The sequence below is a fragment of the Trachypithecus francoisi genome, unplaced genomic scaffold, assembly GCF_009764315.1.
Source record: "Trachypithecus francoisi isolate TF-2019V2 unplaced genomic scaffold, Tfra_2.0 Lachesis_group1, whole genome shotgun sequence".
Classification (NCBI taxonomy): domain Eukaryota; kingdom Metazoa; phylum Chordata; class Mammalia; order Primates; family Cercopithecidae; genus Trachypithecus; species Trachypithecus francoisi.
The window spans coordinates 93651342-93670204 of record NW_022681454.1 but is presented as its reverse complement, the minus strand read 5'-3'; the positions used below and the strand labels follow the sequence as shown (position 1 = coordinate 93670204).

Genomic DNA, 18863 nt, shown 5'->3' with positions numbered 1-18863 from the left:
AAAACCGTATGTTCCTCTGGGATGTTAACCTCCACTTAGACTTGGCACCAAACCTCAACTTATTAAACTTAAAAACTATGAGCAATTATGAGTTTATGTGAATTTCCCTAAATGAGACATAAGTTTTTTTGAAAAGGACCACTCTTAATGAAGTTTGTAAGCACAGCCCCAAGACACAGGACAGTGCTTTATATGTCAGAGGGACTCAATTTAATATTAAAGTAGATTTAAAAATTAAGTACTTGAGGGTAAAAGCTATCACTGATTTGTCTCTTTGGCACAGGGCTTGGCATGGTGCCTCAAACACAAGAGAGACTCAATATATAAATGCTGATGAATGAATAAACAAAACAGGCAAACCTTTCTTTGCAAATCATCAAGTTTTTACCATCCTCATCAATGCCAATTTGAGACACTTGATCAAAATTGCAACTGATCTGGTAAGCCCTAGATATTAATAAATCTACAATGTTTTAGGGGTCATACAATCCCTATGCTATTCCATTTTTCTTTTTTTTTTTTTTCTTTTTTTTTTTTTTTTTTTTGAGCGGAGTCTTGCTCTGTCGCCCAGGCTGGAGTGCAGTGGCCGGATCTCAGCTCACTGCAAGCTCCGCCTCCCCGGGTTTACACCATTCTCTCGCCTCAGCCTCCCGAGTAGCTGGGACTACAGGCGCCCGCCATCTCGCCCGGCTAATTTTTTGTATATTTTAGTAGAGACGGGGTTTCACCGTGTTAGCCAGGATGGTCTCGATCTCCTGACCTCGTGATCCGCCCGTCTCGGCCTCCCAAAGTGCTGGGATTACAGGCTTGAGCCACCGCGCCCGGCCCATTTTTCAACGTTACCTTTTGTTTTGTTTTCCCTAATTCTACATACACTGTCATTCCAACATTTCCTTTCTGCTGTGCCAGGATTAAAATGTGTGGCCGCTACTGTTTTAAGCTCAGGATTACTGCCACTTCAAAAACCACTAGTACCAAAAAGATCACTGTTAACCATATGATGAAAGCCACTATAATACTTCTTAAATTTTTACTTTTAAGTGTCATTTACCTTTTAAGTATCAAAGTCTTAGCTTTGCATGTACAAAAATTACTGGATGATACGAATAAAACTTTACATTTATTTTTCATGTATGTACCTGTTAATAGACATTTGTTATCAGAATCCAAGAGTATTTATCTGCAGAAAATTACTTCTCATAATATTCAAAAGAGGATGTCATTGTTTTATAGAATCAAGTTTTATTGCTTTATCTCTGTACATCTCGGTAATAAGATGTAAGTCGAATGTACAGTATTTAAGTTACCAAACAAGTTATCAAGTGTTTAATGTACCACACAAATATTAACCACTTACTATGTACAATGCGCATATTAGGATATTATGAGAAATATAAAAAGAATATCTCAATAAAGCTATGAGAAGATACAGACAACAAAATTGCAACAAAACAATAGAAAAGGTTAAAAAACTGTTTTTCAATTATTACTTTTAAACTAAATTTTAAAATAAATTAAGTTTTAGCGGCGCACACTAACTAAAAAAAAAAAAAAAATGCAACGTTGGTCTTTTCTTTTAATCACTTGAGCTATGGACTGAATTGTATCATCCCCAATTCATATTCCAAAGCCCTAGCCTCCAATGTGATGGTGTTCGGAAATGGAGCCTTTGGGAGGTAACTAGATTTACATGAGATCATGAGGATGGGGCCCTCATGATGGGATTAGTGCCCTTATAAGAAGAGACACCAGAGAGCATGCACTGTCTCTCTTTACCATGGAAGGACGCTGCAAGAGGGTGGCAGTCTGCAAGCTAGAAAGACAGCCCTCACCAGAATCCAACCATGTTGGCATCCTGATTTTAAACGTTCAGCTTCCAGAACTGTGAAAAAATAAACTTCTGTTGTTTAAGCCATCCACTCTAAAGTATTTTGTTACAGCAGCGTAAGATGACTAATACAATTTCTCTGATTGACTTTCATACTTTTACATTAGAATTATTCTAGATCACAATTACACTCATGTAATTTACCACCACAAATGCATTTTTATAATATAGTAAGAGGTTTAGAAGTGGAGTTAGTAAATAAATATCAATTCTTCAATTGCCAACTGTTCATAAAAGTGGGAAGAAGGAAAGAGAGAGAGAATTTTACATTTATTTAACAAGTAAGTCAGAAATAAGCTTTGGGGGAGAGGGAGTTACCTCATTAGCAATAAGTGCAGACATGCAGACATTCCCCTACACAAAACCTCTTTCAGCAGCATCAGAAAGAGAATGCTTTTTGCATGTGTCACTTCTCAGGTCCAAGCCTCTAGCAGGCTTCTTGTTATATGCAATTAGCTCCATGCCAAGATTTAGTACATTTCATAATAAATCCCTTGACCACATTAACTGTAGGCTTGGCAAAGTTGGAAAGGCTCTATTCACCAAGACAGAAAACAAGCCACAGGACTTACCCCATAGCAAAACGCACTTGCTAGATGCCAACACACTACAAATTTCAACAGACTGCCATGCCCTCCCTTCATTCCTCTCCCTCTATTTGGGGTAGAGGAGGGGTCAGAAAAATACAACCTGCCATGTGACTATGATTAAAGAGTATATAAGGGCAAAAAAAGCTACAGACAAATTTGGTTTGTTTACTTCTTCTTCCTCCTCCCACTAAATCTTGTTACTAGCTTGTTCCTTTGACCTAACTCCCCAAACCACCCACCCAAAAACCTAGAGTCACTTCACAGATGAGATCCAGAGTTTACCCTCATTTAAACAGTAACCATCTGTTGCCTGCAGGAAGACTGTGGCTCCTTCTCAGGTTTCCCTTTTTGGAACATGAAGGCTGTAGCACATTATGGCTATTCTGCATGGGAAAGTTCTCTGCAGGACACCAGGAGCAATGAAAAAAGGAAGGAGGCACAGAACTAATGAGCCCTTCCGCTCATATCAAAAGAAAGCACAACACCTTTTATTTGTTTTTGATAAACATCTTTTGTGAAAGAATTAAAACTACATCTGTACACAGGGAATATGCATGAGCTCTGGAGTTGTACAAACCTCAATTTCAATCTTAACTTGTTTTCACTTTGCCAATTAGAGCATCCATTTCTTTATCTGAAAAATAGAGATACTAAAGAGTTGACGCAGGGCCTAGAAATGTTTGCCTCAGAAAATGCCTATCATAGAAGATTAATTCTAAATACTTTATATTACAGTATTATTACTAGAAAAATGTTAATCACAGGCAAATTACAATAAAAATATAGGAAGACAAAAAATAAAATATCACTATTAAAACTCTATTAAGTTCCCTTTTGGATAACACATTTGAAACATCACCATTGTAAAATTTACAATAAAAATTAATTAGGAGGCCTCTCTTGGATCCCCCACAAGAGGCTCCTGGTATTGACATCCTAGTCCTCTTTATTATAAATTTCTCTCTGGTTCTTTGAGGCTCCAATATATATTTAAAATAAGAAAAAATAAGACTCTTAAAACCTATATTTCATTTATGAAAACTACTGAAATTTTATATTATGTACTACAAATTTTAGAATGTTTTATGGTGCCTTGCTTTTCCAGTGTAAGAAACAATGGTTTCCTTAGAGATATGATTTCCTTGGAGATATATCATATGATATATCATGATATATTAGAAATATATCATTAATAGCATTTCTAACAATAAAATAAGATAAAATAATTTCCTACCATGTAAATAATCATACACCAAAATGTCTGAAATTGGGACTAGCCTAGAAAATTCAGGTTACTGGGTCACTTAGTTTATGGGTGCAAGCAAAAATTTACAGTCGACCTTCCTCTGCCTCAATCCCAGCTTCATCACTTACCAGCTTTGGACCAAGGTACTATTTAATCTCTCTCTGCTTTAGTTTCCTTATCTGTAAAATGATCAATATTAGCACCCACCTCTTATAATTGTGAAAAAATTAAATGTTGTTTAAAAGGTGTTTAGAACAGTGCCTGGTGCATAGTAAGTGCTCTGTATCATTATCATTGTTATTCATGCTATTATGAAAAATCATATCGTCCTTTAACATCTGCCTACAGTAGAATATTGCCTACACAACAAAGATCTTTTTCTATTTTCATTTCTTTTCCCCTCTTCTCTGATTTTTTAATTGGCATAACTCATCTTTACTTTTGTTTTAGTCTTATACGCATATTTATTTATTTTTAAATACTCACCATCAGTCCTTTTACTGATGTTTTCCTAGTCATGATTTGGATGGATACAGCTCATGCTCTAATAGATTCCTCAGGAAGGAATGATAGAAAATTACATAAACTTTTACATGTTGAAAACTACTTTTCTAAAGCCTTGAAAATTGAAAAATAGTTTGGATATAAAATTCTTGATTGACTCTTTCACTGAGTAAAATAAAAAATAATACCAATAACAAAACTGTTCCATTGTTTCCTTGCATTGAATATTGGTTTTGAATATCTAATGCTAGTCTAATTATTTTCCTTTGGTAGATGACACACTCTTTTTGCCTGTTAGCCTTTAGAATTTTATGATCATTGTTGAAACAGGCTAAATCTCCAAGTTTACTGTTTGGGGTTAATTTGCCCATGTAAGCTCTTTCAACGTACAGGGATCCCGAGTTTTTTCTATTTCTGAAAAATTGTCTTGGATTATAGTTTTAAGTATTGGTTTTGTGAATTATTGTTTTCTTCTTCAGAGAGTCAAGTAATACAACGCAAATTGCCTGCCTTCCATTTCTACCACTTTCTCTATGACCCATTTAGCTTCTTTGTGCCATTTGTATCCTCTTGGTCTTTTTCCTGTTTTTCTTTGATGCCTCTTATTAACTTTCATTTGAATCTATTCTCTCCTGGGAGATGTGTAATTTATTTTCATTTGTGAGATAATTTTGTCATTTTCTTGTATTTATTTACCAAGTTCAATACACTATTTTTTCATCTCTCCCTGTTTTTTCTATTTGTTTTTAATTTTTAAATTTCTGAGTAAAGGTATTTTTCTTATACCTGAATGTTTGAGTATATAGTAATTGTTTAGAATGTAGACATAGTTTTCCTCTGCTTCCTGCTTGTTTTTTTTTCTTTTTTGTGGCGCGGGGCGGTGAAAGTGGTATTTCCCTCCGTTGATTTGTATGAAAATTCACTATCTGATCTTTTTCAATAGATTTGTATGAATTGTTATTTTCCTTTTGTTTGTTTTGTGATGTGAGGATATTTTACAAAATTCCTAGTTTAAAGGCACCTTTTCTTGTCAATCCGGCAAATTCCAGGTGTCAGCAAGACTATTTCTTTCATACGTGTATTTGTTTTAGTAGACGGGGGAAGGGTTATGAGTCCTCCAAGTCTGTGGTTCTCCTTCGTTTTACAGAACTCCTAATTTAACCCTTTTCCTTCTTTTCTCCTTTCCCATCCGTTGCCAAAGAATCACTCTTCATTCCTTTTTACCTTTTTTTCCCCCTCCCTGAAAAGCAATGCAATTGGAGGACTGTCCCATAAAATTGTTAATTTGACCCTTTAAATAGTTCATACTTTGAAACCTTTTCCCACAATCTTCATCCTATCTTCCCAGTTTCTTTTTCAGTATTTCCAGATTTGAAGTATATCTGACCTATACAGCGGTCTCTCCAACCGTTCCTTAATCTCCCTTGCCAGTGTCCCTCTTCTTCCTTCCCAAGAGATTCGCAGTCTGTGTGTGTATACTACAAAGCACTGCAGCACGACAGGGAAGGGACAGGAGTATGGAGGACTGCAGAACTTACAGTTATTTTGCAGTCATGGCATTCTCTGTCTTCAAGTGATGTTGAGTGTATACTTTTGCATAGAAATTTATTAGTGGTAAATTAATTTCACATCCACTGGGGAGGAGATTTGAAGAGATTACTGTACTACCAACTCTACACTGTCTTCAGTTATCTGGAAGGTAGGTGATCATTTTTTAAAACACGTCCCATGACTTTTAAAAGAACGTGTATTCAACAATTTTATAGCATAATATACAACATAAAACCATTGTATCAAGTGCAGCATTTGTATAGCTCAACTTTCCAATATGCTTATAGATTTAGGACCTGCTTGGTCAATCAGTAACAGAGAACATTGTGTTCAGATCTCCTACTGAAAATTTGTTAAATTCTCCTTATAATTCAGTTAATCTTAGCTTTATAAAAAATTTAAACCAGACTTCAGATATAAATTAGAAACTGTATCTTTCAGAATATTTTAACCTTTTATCAAATTGTAGTAATCTTTTTTATCTGTAGTAATGCTTTTCATTCTTAAAGTGTTATTTCTTACTATATCTATCCAAGCTTACTTTTGATTATTATTTGGTTGATATATTACTTTTCACTTGTTATTTTTAACCATTTTTTAATTTATAACTTAGGCATAGCACTTGCAAACAGCATATACCTGGATTTTTGGAAATGCAGTGTAACAATCTTTGTCTTGGAACTAAAAAGTGCAGTGCCTTTACATTTATTGTAATTAAAGATATATTTGAATTTATTCCTATCATCTTACTTTGTGTTCTTCATTTTTTCCACATTTACTAAGCTTCCTTCTGAAGGGAAAGTTTTGTTCCAAGTACATCCTTTCACTGTGAATGCCACATTTCCAGGATTGTGTGACCAGGGCTCGGTCAGATCCAGTATTTTTCTGGATTCATGTTTTCTTATTTCTTCCTTCTGAAGATTTAGGTTAGTATCTTTCCAGGTCAGCAATACATTTTACAATTATGTTAAATAATTAGATTGAGCTCTTTAGATTACACATATTTTTAAATCCCAGATGATTTTTTTCAAAATATTTGTTCTGCCATAATGCCAGAAATGGAAGTCATGTTCTTTTTCTATATAAACTTAACATTTCCTTCAAAAACCACCAAGTGGTCAGGCATTTTGGCAAGATGTCTTTTCTTCCCTGAAGTTTGAAAAATAAAGTTTCTTCCCTGGTGATAAATATGTTAGCACCAATGGCTCCAGTTAGAAAACAAGATATTTTGTATTATTTTATTATGGTTTTTAAAACAAATCAGAATAATGTCCAAACTCTGCCATTCTATGTAAATTCTTAGAAACAGGCAAGTTCATCTGTCAAATCTTTCTAAACTGCAATAATAATGATGTGCTAAATAAAGAAGCAACATTTTCAACTCGCTCCTTTTGACTTAGTCATCTTCTCAGTGACTAGATGGAAAAGGCACTAATATCTGTTTATCTGTTTACTTCTGCTGCAAAAATAAGCTACCCTAAAATGGAGTGGCTCCAAACATTAACTGCTCATTAATCTATGGGTCAAGATGGGAGGACCTTCAGGTCTCAGCTGGGTTCCCTTAAGCATGTGTGGTCAGGTACAGGTTGGGTAGGTGGCTCTGCTGATCTTGGCTGTTCTGTCTCACATATTTTTGGTCAGTTGGCTGATGACCGGTCTGAGAGGACTAGACTCAAGTAGAAGGACTTGGCTTTGCTCCACTTAGCTACTCCCCTTCCACCAAGTGAGCCTGTTCCTGTGCTCACAGCAGTGGCAGAGTTCCAAAGGGAACAGAAGCAAGCAAGAGCTCTTAAGGCCCAGGCTGGGAATTGGCACACCATTACTTCTACTGTACTCTATTGGCTAAAGCAAATCACAAGGCCACCCACATTCAAGAGCTGGGAAAACAGATTTCATTCTTAATAGGAACAACTACAAAGTCTTACTGCAAAGAGTGTTAGATACATGGAGCTTGGGGGCATTGTTGCACTTACTCAACCAAAATCTGTAAGCATAAAATGTATGTTTGCAGTTGATATTCATAAGATGCCATCTTATTCACGTCTGAAAATTTTATTAAAACCTAAATAAGGTTATGAGAAACTCTAAAACCTCCCTAGGGTGGTCTTAACTCTTACACAATTTGAAGGTATCCTCCATTTAACTGACCTGAGGTTAGCTTTTTTTTTTTTTTTTTTTTTTTGAGACAAAGTCTCACTCTGTCTCCCAGGCTGGAATGCAATGGCGCCATCTTGGCTCACTGCAACCTCAGCCTTCTGGGTTCAAGTGATTCTCCTGCTTCAGCCTCCCGAGCAGCTGGGATCACAGGAGCCTGCAACCACACCTGGCTAATTTTTGTATTTTAAGGACAGATGGGGTTTCACCATATTGGCGAGGCTGGTCTCGAACTCCTTACCTCAAGTGATCCACCCACCTCAGCCTCCCAAAGTGCTGGGATTACAGGCATGAGCTGCCGTGCCCAGCCAAGGTCAGTTTTTTAGATGAAACTGCAACAGTAGGCAGTTAGTTAAGAGGTTTTCTCCAAAGGGCAGTGAAAATCTATTAAAGGCTTTCAACTGAGGAAGTCAGATCATTCCTTTTGAAATCTTGGAAGACCACCCTGACTTCAAGGGGGAACATTATTAGATTGGCATGAAGCAGATTAGAGTCAGAAAAATATTCTTTTAGCAGGTTGTAAGTTACACAGCAGTTTAAAGCAAAAGATGATAGTGCCCTTGGATCAAGGTACTGACAGTGAAAATGCACAAGAGTGGGCCGGGCATGGTGGCTCACATCTGTAATCCCAGCACTTTGGGAGGCCAAGACAGGTGGAACACGAGGTCAGGAGATCGAGACCACCCTGGTTAACATGGTGAAACCCCATCTCTACTAAAAATACAAAAAAAAAAAAATTAGCTGGGCATGGTGGCGGGCACTTGTAGTCCCAGCTACTGGGGAGGCTGAGGCAGGAGAATGGTTTGAACCCAGGGGCCAGAGCTTGCAGTGAGCTGAGATCGCACCACTGCACTCCAGCCTGGGCAACAGAGCAAGACTCCATCTCAAAAAATAAATGAATAAAGCACAAGAGTTGACAAAATTTGAGGGCTAGTTAGGGGTGGAACTGAGTATACTGTTCAATGGGTACTCAACACAATTACTAAGTGCCAAATACTCTGGTAGGTTCAAGGGAATCGATAGTCCATCTACTCGTAAAACTTTGAGCTTAATGAAGAACAGAGACATGACTCACAAAAATCACATGTTCCTCAAAGGATGATTGAAAACCATTTGCTTTACCCTTAGTCTAACAATAGCTTAATTGCAAATTGATCCAATTTATTGACATATCTTTAATACTTCAAAGGGATTAAGTAATTATTAGCACATTAATAAATAATTATCACACTAAATAATTATTAGCACATTACAGAATATATTCCTTAATACATATATAATATATTCCTTAATACATATGTTGAATTATAAAACATATTCTCTTTGGATAAAAAACAAGTTATTAATGAGCTGCTTGATTTTTTAACATGAACAATCTCAAATATTTTGTAAAATAGAGAAAGGGTGTAAACAACAAAGAAATGAGCATGTGGATGAGTAATAAATATGAAATCCTTGGAGAATAAGCTATCACAGTAATATGTGATTTAGTAGTAAAGAGCGAATATAAGATAAGGCCATCTATAATGTTAACATGATAGGACGCAAAAAGTCTGTTTTGTCTTGTTTGAACAAAGACTCCTTTGAGACTCTGATCAAGTTATGGGCCAGAAAATGTTCACACACAGAAATTTAGCATGTAGTTTCAGAGAGTTCACAGACACTCTCTCTCTCAGATGCACATCACTTTATAAAACAAACAGCTCTGGACTAGAATCCAGCTGATACAGTTCTTTCATCAGTGGAAGAAGGAAGGTGAGCTTAGTTACTTTTCAAAGTCTATTTTCAAGGCTCTCTGGGATGACGCCTGGAAAGGCAGATGAGTAGAAAGAACCTTGCACTGAGAATTGGGTGCAGCCTAAAAACACAAGGGAATTCAGGGAAGGAAACACACACACACACACACACACACACACACACACACACACACACAGGTAAAGGCCACTCTTTTTGATAATTCTGCCTGCAGCTAGTTCTGATCCTACCTGCAGGCATTCTGAAGGTGATTCAGTTTGCACTGCCAACCAAATCAGAGCAATGATAATGTTGTAAACTATGAATTCTTATATTTGAAATCATGATAACTGATAAACTTTATAAAAAACAATTTATTCTACTTCTATCCCATGGTCCAGAAGGAGATCTGAAGACCCTCCCTATGAAAATCACAAACACTCTGTCTTTCAAAAGTACTGTAAGTCAGACTGACCTAAATTCAAATCTCCACCCTACCAATTCTAGCTGGGTTAACCTCTATCAGGTAAGTAAAGTCTCTGATTCTGATTTTCTTCATCTGCAAAAAGAGGATTATAAAAATCTCCTCTGCTTTAAAGAGTTATTGGCAAGATAAGACGAAACAATGTATGCTGAGTGCTTAGCACAGTAAAAGGCAGCTGTACCAACCACCACCACCAGAGGTAAAAGGCAAAATCACAATTTTCAGCTACATATTTATGTTATTTCTACTCCTGTTCCCTACTCTCAAGCTAAACTTTGATGAAGAGAGTAAGTTTCTTGTTTCCAAGATAAGGCAAAGCTATAATTGTTCCCATATGAAAACATAAAATAAATTTAGTGAAAGAATTGTTCTTGCATCCTAGAAGAGAAAATCACACAAAAGACTATCATGTTCCCTCTGCATGCTATGAAGAAAATATTCCTCTATGGAAGGGGAAATAATTTTTTTAATAAAAAAATCCATGGAAAGATGTCATCCTCCTCAATCCTTCCATGGGAAGAAAAAAAAAAAAGAGTGAGGGGGACAGTGGCATAGGAATCTTTTTCAGGCCAGTATTTCCAAACTGGCTGTCCATTAGATTCCCTACACAGCTTTTCATGCATTCTTGAGTTTGAAATCCAGAATTACAATCTTTTAGAGATGAGAATCGGGTATTTTCCAAAGCCTCACTAATTTAGTCAGCTGCATAGCCAGGGTTGAGACACTGTCTTATCCCCAAGTCTTTCCTTTCACTTATAAACCACTATAGGATATCTCAGCCTATTTAACAAAGATTATTTTTAGAGCTAAAAAGCACCTTAGCCATCAGATGAGGTGAGACCAACAGCCTTATTTTATGGCTGAATAAAAAAGGCCTAGAAACGTTGAAATATTAGGCCCAGGTGCAGTGACTCATGCCTGTAATCCCAGCACTTTGAAAGTCCAAAGTAGGAGAATCACCGAGGTCAGGAGTTCGAGACCAGCCTGGCCAATATGGTGAAACCCCATCTCTACTAAAAATACAAAAATTAGCTGGGTGTGGTGGTGCACACCTGTACTCCCAGCTACTCAGGAGGCTGAGGAAGAAGAATCGCTGGAACCTGGGAGGCAGAGGTTGCAGTGAGCTGAGATCATACCACTACAATCCAGTCTGGGTGACAGAGTGTGACTCTATCTCAAAAAAAAAAAAAAAAAAAAAAAAGTTGAAATATTACACTTGCCCCAGCTTAGAACTTGAACCCAACTCCTCTCATTGCCAAATTCTTGTGCTGAAGATCACCTATGCAGTAGCTTGCCAAACGCATGACCTGAATCTATTCATGAGGAAACACCCAAACCAAAACAAGAAACACTCTTCTAAATAGGCATGTGTTTGTGGGGGAGAGGCCCTATATCCTTCAACAATAGTAATGTTACAGCCACATTCACAGACACAGTAAGCAGAATGGGGGTTTCCAGCGACTGACGGGACTGGAAAACGGAGTTAGAAGGTATAGTTTCAGTTGCAGAAGATGAAAATGTTCTGAAGATGGATGACAGTAATGGTACAAGAATGTAAACATACTGAATGCCACAGAACTACACACTTGAAAATGGCTAAAATTGTCCATTTTATGGTACACACATTTGGCCACAATAAAAAATGGCAGTATTATGCAAGGCAAAATTTGAGAATTATGATGTTGCATCTTTTCCACACACAAGAATTTTCTGACTTTAAAAGCTGATTAAAATATTTTAGGGCTGGATCCAGTGGCTCAGGCCTATAATCTCAGCACTTTGAGAGGCCAGGGAGGGCCAATCACTTGAGATCAGAAGTTCAAGACCAGCCTGGCCAAAATGGTGAAACCCCGCCTCTACTAAAAATATAAAAATTAGCCGAGCGTGGTGGCACGCCTGTAATCTCAGCTACTTGGGAGGCTGAGGCATGAGAATTGCTTGAACCTGGTACGCGAAAGTTGCAGTGAGCCAAGGTTGGACCACCGCACTCCAGCCTGGGTGACAGAGTGAAACTCTGTCTCAAAAAAAAAAAAAAAAAAAATCATTTTAATGGTCAGGCGCAGTGATTCATGCCTGTAATCCCAGCACTTCAGGCGGCCAAGGCAGGAGGACTGCTTGAGCTGAGAAGTTTGAGACCAGCCTGGGCAACCCGTGCGATCCCATCTCTACAGAAAAACAAAACAAAATTACCCAGAGGTAGTGGTGTGGGCTTGTAGTCCTGCTACTCAGGAGGCTGAGGTGGGAGGATTGCTGCCCAGGAGGTTGAGGCTGCAGTGAGCTATGATCGAGCCATTGCACTCCAGCCTAGGCATCAAAGAGAGACCTTGTCTCAAAATAAGTAAAATTAAAAAGTAAAAATAAAAATATATCATTTTTATGCATTGTTTTTAGGGCATATTTGCTGTTCTGCCTTGAATTTATGGAGACAAGTTAGAAGTACAGTACTCTGAAACTGCCAATTCTTGCATGAGAACCAATCAAAGACACATAATGCTTCAGCTATAGGGCCAACCTCATAGGAAAATTCTATTTTTTAGTAAATGAGAAACACACATATACTTAACAGCATGTTGCATGTTTTTTAAAAAGTCAAAAATTATGAATAAAATAATAATTTGTATTATTTTGTCATTTTATATAAGATGTCCCATAAAAATATTTTGTTATGATAATCACTTCTCTTAGATACTGGATGAATACCACAAATAACAAGTCTATAACTAATTATATTCAGATTCAGTCTAGGAATTCCAAACAATCTATATGGTTGGTATAACCACAGTAGTTTCAATGTACAGAGTTTTTTTTTAAGTATCAAACTTTGTATTAAAAAATGATTTTTCACTGTGTAGTACAGTCTTGCCCATATGCACACCAATTTAATGATACAAATATATCATGAGATACAGTTAGTAAACAAAATATTTTTCTACATCTAATTCTATAATAATGGGAAAAAAATTTAAAGATCTCCTGGACCAAACAACAGGAAAAGAAAAATCACTGGATACTAGAAAAATAAGAATCAAATATACTTATTTTTATTTTTATTTATTTTTGAGATGGGGTCTCGCTCTGTCACCCAAGCTGGAGTACAGTAGTGCCAACATGGCTCACCATAGCCTCGACCTCTGAGCTCAAGTGATCCTCCTACCTCAGCCTCCTAGAGTAGCTGGGACAAGAGGCACATCCCAGCACATCTGGCTAATATTTTTTTAAAGTTTTTATAGAGACCAAGTCTAGCCATGTTGCCCAGGCTGGTTTCAAACTTGTGGGCTCTAGCAATCCTTCTGCCTTGACTTCCCAAAGAATCAAATTTAAACACTCAAATAAATCCAAATGTTTTCCTTGACAATTTTCATTAATACCTTAAACATTTTAAGAGTCCCTTGTTCTGTTCTATCCTACCAGGAAGTATGAGGTACTGCTAAAGAGCATAGGATTTACAACCATAGGACCAGTTCAAATACCAGCTCTACCATTTACTTGCTGGATTATCTTTCAAAGATTACTTAATCTTGCCCTGCCTTAGTTTCCTCATTTACAATCACTACCTAAGATTGTTAGGAAGAGTGAATAACAAAATAGATCCAGAAACATAACACATAATTCATCTATTTTTGCTATTTAAATTGTCATTTTTGGTTTTCTAAATCTGGAAATGAGAAGAAATTATAAGAAAAAAATCTGTAAAACCTGAATATACAATGTGAAACTGCTATACTTCAATAAATTCATTAAAACAGAGGATAAATGATAGAAATATTTGATATAAATAACAGTCAAAGAGTTGATCACCTTAATTAAATAAGGAGCTCATACAAAAAGTGGGCAAAGGATATGAACAGACACTTCTCAAAAGAAGACATTTATGCAGCCAACAGACATGAAAAAATGTTCGTCATCACTGGCCATCAGAAAAATGCAAGTCAAAACCACAATGAGATACCATCTCACACCAGTAAGAATGGCAATCATTAAAAAGTCAGGAAACAACAGGTGCTGGAGAGGATGCGGAAAAATAGGAACACTTTTACACTGTTGATGGGACTGTAAACTAGTTCAACCACTGTGGAAAACAGTGTGGCGATTCCTCAAGGATCTAGAACTAGAAATACCATATGACCCAGCCATCCCATTACTGGGTATATATCCAAAGGATTATAAGTCATGCTGCTATAAAGACACATGCACATGTATGTTTACTGCAGCACTATTCACAATAGCAAAGACTTGGAATCAACCCAAATGTCCATCAATGACAGACTGGATTAAGAAAATGTGGCACATACACAGCATGGAATACTATGCAGCCATAAAAAAGGATGAGTTTGTGTCCTTTGTAGGGACACGGATGAAGCTGGAAACCATCATTCTCAGCAAACTATCGTAAGAACAGAAAACCGAACACTGCATGTTCTCACTCACAGGTGGGAATTTAACAATGAGAACGCTTGGACACAGGAAGGGGAACATCACACACTGGGGCCTGTCGTGGGGCGGGGAGACGGGGGAGGGATAGCATTAGGCAATATACCTAATGTAAATGATGAGTTAATGGGTGCAGCACACCAACATGGCACATGTATACATAGAACTTAAAGTATAATAAAAAAAATTTTTTTTAACAAATTAGTAACAAACTAAAACTGTAATAAACAAATTAGCAAAAGCATGAAGTTTAAAAAAAAAAAAAAAAAAAAAAAAACGCAGAACCTGTTAAACGAAATGTATGGGAGGCCACTGGTTTGGACTGAGCTTCTGCACTAGGCCCAATATACCAGACAAGACCAAAATAGAGTCACTCAGAATGTAGTCATTATGTGGCTAGGAGTCACATAATCAAACCGAACTTTGAAATGGGCCTGTTTTCAGAAAAAAAATTAGGAGATGCACAGCAGCCAATAAGGAGGAGCCTAGTTGACCCGGGCCAGTGTAACAAGAGTCCTCTGTTTTAATTCTGTAAGAAAAGTTACTTTGAAATGACCAATTCACTTTTCATTTCCTGTTTCTGCTTTCTTCAGCCCTTTCCGGCCTACAAACATAATGTCCTCTGCTCAGCTCATGGGAGCACCTTTTCTAAATGTTTAGATGAGATGTTACTGATTCATGAATTGCTAATAAAAACCTAGTATCTTTAAACTAAATTTGTTGCAATTTTGGTTTTTAACAAACCTTAGAAGGAATAAAAAAACAGCACATTCAAACAATGGAAACCAGTCCCCTCTATGCTCCTGAAACAAATATTAGTCATACAGCATTCCTGAAAGCAATTTTGCAATATGCTTAAAGAGCCTTTAAAAATGTTCTCATCCCTTGATCTAGTTATTCCACTGTCAGGAATATATCCTAGAAATAAAACCTGAAATAATAAAACATAAGATGATACAAGATGGTAGAGCCATTAAAATTGTTTTTTAGAAGACCATTCATCAATACAGGCAATACAATTCCACACATGTACATGCACACAAACACAAGAAATATAAAAGTGCTGATACTGAACTGATGTAATTTACCTTTTGCTACCAAATCTGTCTAATAAGCATAGATTATTTTCACAAATAAAAATATTGTTTTAATTATTCTATTATTAATAAATATTATCCTTCTAGACATATATAAAATGTATCTCAATGTATTTGATAGTTGATATCTCTGGAAAAATATGTTTGCATTTCAGTTACTACTTTCCTTGGCCTCACTTTCTTATAGTTTAAAACCACTCTTCTGGCAAATCTTCAAAAAATAGACACTATAATTCATACTGGGAGTAGGGGATGTAGGATCTAGATTAATCTAAATTAATCCTAAAATGTATTTCTAGAGAAAGGTGGCTATAGGCACCCGCTCGCTCTCTCTTTGTAGAGCCTAGCAAACAGGCAGTGGTTTTCTCTGCTTTCTGACTTACTTCAGTTCACTAACAGGAAATGCCAACCCTGAGGCCAATCCATCTGACTGGTTCTCTAACCCCATCCCAACTCCTGGGTTAATTTCTGATCCCATCGACAACTGGAAGCATGACTCAAAAATGAACAAAACCTCTTCCAAATCCCTCACCCTGGTACCATGGGAGGTTCCTGATGCCCTGCCCCACACCTCAAATACTAACCTTTAAAAAGAGACAGCAACCCAAATCAAGACCTATTATTTCTGGCTTACTCCCCAACCATCTCTCTCCATGAAGAAAATTCTATGATTCTAATACTTGAATCAATGTGAGTTTTTAAGCACAGTGGCATAATATGTGGTCCAACTGAAACTTAATGTGCTGAAAATTTAACCTCATAACACCTAGCCAGGGGAAAAAATATACATTGTACTTATAGCCCCCAAAGGAGTAATACTAATAGTTGTAAAGTACATCATTTCTGCTTTCTTAATTAAAATTATGCTACCATCTTTTAATATGGGTATTTTTAAGCAAGCAATGAAACATTTTATAAATATGCAAAAGTAACTTTCTGAAAACTTTACTGAGTAGATTTATAAGGATTTAAAGTATAAAAAATTTCTGATAGAGTTCACTGGCGTAAAGTCAAACCCATTAAGAAGTGTAACATGTATTCATCCTGCATTTGTTCATGTGTTATTAGAAAAGATATATCAAAAGTAAAGCACATCCTCCCATCATTATTATGAGCCAGTTCAAATTGTTCAAATAGTATTACAGGTTTTCAGTATAGCACTGAAGTAAAGATCAGGAGGTCTCAATGTAATTTCAACTCTACCATTTACTATCTACATAATCCTGGGTAATTTTCTTAATTTTTCAATGCTTCAGTTTTAACATCTATAAAATGGGAATATTAACAGAACAGTTTTCACAGACTTGTGAAAAACAAATTGAATTCATTAAAGCATTCGTAATAGCATTTGAACATTTTAGCACACTATAAAAATAGCTACAATAGGAGAAAATGCTTAGAAAAGAGTCTCCAAGTTAACATTCACTAATATACATGGGTCAGAGGTGGGGCCTCTGAAGTCCACACCACCTGTTTCACATTTGCCCTCTAAAATCAGTGACACCAACTAGAACTATCAGCATGAAAAGTATAATGGATGGATTTGCTTTAAAATGGCATAATTTTGTAATCTAGTTTGTATTAACCTAAAACATGTTATCGTGATAATATCAGCAATGGTTGATAAAAGGTTATTACCAATCATTTAAATGTTTGAGGAACAGACTAAGTGTGTAGGCCAACATTTCAAATGAAAAGCACAAGTTACTTTCTCATTATAGAACAAATCCACATCCACTTTGTCATGTTGATTTACACCAGTTTCCTTATCTTATGGGTTTTTACTGATAACTAAAGGAACAAGTGTAGATTCCATTCATCTTATAAAATGTATTATCTTTCTGTTAACTTCAGCATACCACAAAGTCAGAATGTCAAAAAGCAGTAACGATGCCTACCAAACATCTCAAACTCTTTAATAATTACCATGACCTTACCTTTATCAACAAGGCATGAAATGACCTTCCTTTCCTTTCACATCTAAGAAAGAGTAGGCTGAACTCCACCCTGTTAACAAAGACACAAAAACTGAATTGCTATTTGTGGCTTGAGAAAGGCTTATTACTATTTACCAGTTCAAATGCAGAATCATGGTAATACATAATGAAATTGTGGGCAGGGGGTGGGATGGGGAAGTACAGTTCTTCCACTGTTTTTTTTTTTGAGACTGAGTCTCACGCTGTTGCCCAGGCTGGAGAGTACAGTGGCTTGATCTTCACTCACTGAAAGCTTCGCCTCCCAGGTTCATGCCATTCTCCTGCCTCAGCCCCTCAAGTGGCTGCGACTACAGGTGTCTGCCACCACGCCCGGCTAATTTTTGTATTTTTAGTAGAGACAGGGTTTCACCGTGTTAGCCAGGATGGTCTCGATCTCCTGACCTCATGATCCACCTGCCTTGGCCTCCCAAAGTGCTGGGATTACAGGCGTGAGCCACCTCACCCGGCCTCATTTGTTATTATTAATAGAAAAGATATACCAAAAATAAAGCACATCTTCCCATGATTATTAGGAACCAGTTCAAATTGTTGAAATGGTATTACAGGTTTTCACTATAGCACTATAGTAGAGATCAAGAACACCTCAAAGTTCCAAATTTTGGTGTAATTTTTAACAAAGTTCTAACTTTTTACAAACTTTTAACAAAGTTCTAATGTTTGAGCTCCTAGCTTATGAATAAGAGAAAATACAATATTCCATATAATAGAATTACAGATACCATATGATGTTTCTCTGGTATCTTTCCAAAAAGAAGCAAATACTAAGTCTTACTAGACTTACAATTTTGGGATGTTACTTAGTGCAAGGATTTTGATACTTAAATGCTAGCCACAGATTTTTTTTTTTTTTTTTTTTTTTTTTTTTTTTTTTTTATGGTGTCTTGCTTTGTCTCCCAGGCTGGACTGCAGTGGCGCGATCTCGGCTCACTGCAAGCTCCGCCTCCTGTGTTCACACCATTCTCCTGCCTCAGCCTCCGGAGTAGCTGGGACTACAGATGCCTGCTGCCACTCCCGGCTAATTTTTTGTATTTTTAGTAGAGATGGGGTTTCACCATATTGGTCAGGCTGGTTTGAACTCCTGACCTCAAGTGATCCACCTGCCTCGGCCTCTCAAAGTGCTGGGATTACAGACAGGCATGAGCCACTGCACCCGGCCAATAGCCACAGATTTTAAGAGTAAATATATA

At 36.9% G+C, this 18863-nt stretch overlaps 1 protein-coding gene across 2 annotated transcripts in view; it reads right to left on the bottom strand.

The window, feature by feature from the left end:
- Window positions 1–17687, bottom strand: part of BMPR1B (bone morphogenetic protein receptor type 1B) — a 292740-nt gene extending 275053 nt beyond the window's left edge. For both annotated transcript variants that reach the window (XM_033214855.1, XM_033214854.1), the window contains exon 1: window positions 17617–17687. The gene's annotated coding sequence lies outside the window, so the exon portion shown is untranslated. The remainder of the gene's footprint in view (window positions 1–17616) is intronic.
- Window positions 17688–18863: the final 1176 nt, after the last annotated feature.